This window comes from Papaver somniferum, unplaced genomic scaffold (assembly GCF_003573695.1).
Source record: "Papaver somniferum cultivar HN1 unplaced genomic scaffold, ASM357369v1 unplaced-scaffold_9242, whole genome shotgun sequence".
In the NCBI taxonomy this organism is placed as follows: Eukaryota; Viridiplantae; Streptophyta; class Magnoliopsida; order Ranunculales; family Papaveraceae; genus Papaver; species Papaver somniferum.
Genome location: NW_020652352.1, coordinates 1 through 3,386, shown reverse-complemented (window position 1 = coordinate 3,386; position 3,386 = coordinate 1). Strand labels below are relative to the sequence as shown.

Sequence of the window (3,386 nt, the reverse complement as noted above, 5' to 3'; positions counted from 1 at the left end):
TTGATTTACAAAGAGAAGACAGCTATTTAATTGTTGCTAGGGAACATGGCTAAGGGTTTGATATGGGCAACAGCCGAGGACTTGGCAAGGAATAGAGGACGAGTCCTTTCTCTATACTGTCAGATATTAAGAAGCCTCAATTCCACAAAACTTCCCATGAACTTCGCAGCAAGATTGGCCAAGAAAGCAGAGGCTCGTGCTATCTTCATGCTAGGCGCGGAAGAGGAATCCCTTCACAACATTGAGGACCTCGTTGATAGTGGAGTGTACGCTCTTTCCCTCTTAAGAGAAGGGGAAATCGCTAAGTACATCCAATGAGTGCACCACTGGTTACTGAGCCTCTCTCATACTTTGCTATTGCTAGTTTTTGATAGAATTTACACTGTCCTTCAAATTTCGTTTGTTTATGACAAATGTTGTTTTACAAGAAACAAAGAAGAGGAAATATAGCTTTTAGCCGATGAATTCAAAATATTTCTGATGTCCATACTTTCTAGCAACTGCGATATGACAAGAACAAGAACTATAACAATAAAAAATAGAGTTGGAACTTTTTTCTTTCTGTTTCATCGTTGGCCTTGCTGAAGCTGAGCAAGTTTTGGAAAATTAGCCCACCATGTCCTGTTCATTGTACTTGCCCCTCTACCAGTTTAACGTATGCACCTGAACACCCACAAGGAATCAGGTATCAGAGTGGAACACGTTGGGGTTACCGCTGCGCTAAAGTGCCCTTTGTGTTGCCTGATAATTTCCGCAGTTTGTCCAAATCAATCTTAGTATGTATTCTGAGATCCATTGCATCCAACTGATACTTCTAAATTCATTATTGCCAAGGGATTACCCAAGAGTGTTTCAATCGATATTTACCGATGAATATTCAAAAAAGACATTTGACATCTCTACTTTATGTAAAACCTTTAGATGTATAAATAGCATGGAGATTACGTGTTTCCCATAGACAGATGGACCATTTCTAACCAATGGAGCAACGAGATTAAATTCTCAACATGAGTTTATAGCTTAAGGATTTGGACAAGATGCACCAGACTGCAGCTCAAACCTGGAGTTGGATTTGTAAGTTGACTAAAACACAACCAGGGACTTGATAGCGTGCAGGAGATAAAATTTAGCGCACCAGACTGCAGCTCAAACCTGGAGTTGGATTTTTATCTCCTGCACCAGACTGGAGTTGGATCTGTAAGTGACTTGATAGCTTACGGGAGATAAAATTTAGTTTAAAGTTTTGTAGGGCTTTACCCTTGATTAGAGGGAGCCCTTCCAGAAATTCTCGACAGCCCTGGGAGACCCAAGGCCGAGGAGGGGGTTTGGAAATAGTTTTCAACCAGCAATTGACGCGCCTCGGTTATTACCTCATTAGCTGCGTCATTGCCCCAAGCGCAAAGATGAGTTTTGAAGTCATGCATCAACTGCATTTTATAATACCTTCATTCGCATCCCTAACTCAGACTTGAACAACATGGGACTAAATTTTGTTACTCTCACTTCCAAAAACAGCCTAGCAACTTGTAGGCTTCTAAAAAAATGTGGGTTGCCCTTTAACCTGCAAAAGGATTCAATTTGAAGCATGCGCTAGTATTTAGTCACAAGTAGTTCCTAGAGAAATTAGAAAAATCCCCATTTTATGCATGTTTAGTAACTCATGGTTGGGAGTTACTAGAAACGAGCGGTTTATGAGAAAGTTCGAATTTGATTTGGTGATTTACTTAAACTGTATCAATGTCGGTGTTTGAATATGTAGGAATGGTTCTTCAATAGAATCTCAGCTGAAAGTTGTATCCAAGTTGCCATTGGTGCTGTTGGTGTATTAAAACAGCATTTAGATAAGATATCTATTACAGACACTTGGTGTCAGATCTTGTGTACATTAAACCACTCCGATAAAATCTTATGTAATTGGTTATACCAGTAACGAAAGAGGACTACTGGCAACAATTTAAATCACAAATAGAGCTGGGTTTGTGTTGTGATGCATCACAAATAAGATCAACAACATACGGTTTTCCATTCAACATTGAGAAACTGATGCCATGGAGGGGGTTTTCAACCAGTAATTGAAGCGCCTCCGTTAGTACACAAATGCCATGCCGAAAAGTAAAAGACTAAAATTTCTGTTTTGAAGATTGTTAGGGTCCGTTTGATACTTCGCCTCAACTGAGATTTAACATGCCAGTCCAAGTTTCTTTCTGGACTTGCTAACCAAAGGAGGAATAATGCGCAGCAAAAAAGGAACTGGAAAAACTTAAAGGCCAACAAGCTGTCAGCTAAGCAGGATACAAAGTTTAGTTTTAAAATGTGGCAGGGGCCGCGCAGACACGTACCCCTCAGGAATAAATTATGACGTAGACTCTCCCTCTTGGGGAGATCTTAGGCAAGCATCCCTCCTTAGTGTGCAATGGAGGTCGCTAACCTAGGCCATGGACCTTCCTGATCATCCATAGACCCCGTCCAGGTAAGTATGTTTTCCCGTTCTACTTCTCTTGCTTTTATGATCCATCGTTTCCCCTTTCTCTTATCGGCACAAGCAATGTGGGACTAACAGTTTTCTTAAGATGAAACACTATGTAGTTTTTTGCCTGTTGCGCACCAATCAAAATGAATATTGGGAGTTTGCAACATTCAGTGGTCTAGTTCCAATGGTGCATTCTTATATTTAAAAGCTTCTCTGTGGAGACAACCTCACTTATGCGTTCTTTGTGTTTTCCGTTCATTAAAAGCTCATAAGAAGCTAGAATCAGTTTTCCAGTTTCAGTGTAAAGCTTTGTTGGGCCATTCTAATTCACTCTCCTTTGGTTGTGACATTGATCACACGAACTAATTTTATTTTCTTCATTGATGGGAGAATCAACCCCTCTTAGTTACCCGTGTGGTTGTTACACAATTGCTCTTGATTTTTCAACAGAGTAAAGAGACACAGGACCACTCCTCTTACAAGTCGTACTGCAGTAAAAGACTACAGCTGTAACAACCACCACCGACATCACAGAATATATCTTCTACATCATGATGGTTGAGAATTCTATCTCCAACAACAACTTCTTTCGGTGAATTTTAAGACTAGTTGTACAAAGCTTTAGTATCCTTTGGCAAAACTCATACCAAACGGGCCCTAAGAGTAGTTGTACAAAGTTGGTTAATTTCTCGGTTGTGTAAAGCTACGTAACAGGTTGGTATGGTCACTGGTCAGATTTATATTCTTAAGGCATGAGAATTGCCTAGAATTCTTATCTTGTCTTCTAGAAAAACCCCAGATCAAACATTTGTAGATGATATCACCTTCTTGATCAAACTCAAGAACAAGATAGATTTCTGCTCTATAGTCCCTAAGACATTCAGTTTTACATCCTTTATACACTAAGAACTCAAAC

General features: G+C 39.9%; 2 non-coding genes across 2 annotated transcripts; both read right to left on the bottom strand.

The window, feature by feature from the left end:
- Positions 1–1,249: 1,249 nt before the first annotated feature.
- On the bottom strand, positions 1,250–1,405 carry LOC113346101. Its single transcript, XR_003358401.1, has one exon. It is a non-coding gene; the product is annotated as a U4 spliceosomal RNA (small nuclear RNA).
- A 911-nt stretch (positions 1,406–2,316) lies between these two features.
- Positions 2,317–2,478, bottom strand: LOC113346100. Its single transcript, XR_003358400.1, has one exon. It is a non-coding gene; the product is annotated as a U1 spliceosomal RNA (small nuclear RNA).
- Between the last annotated feature and the right edge of the window lie 908 nt (positions 2,479–3,386).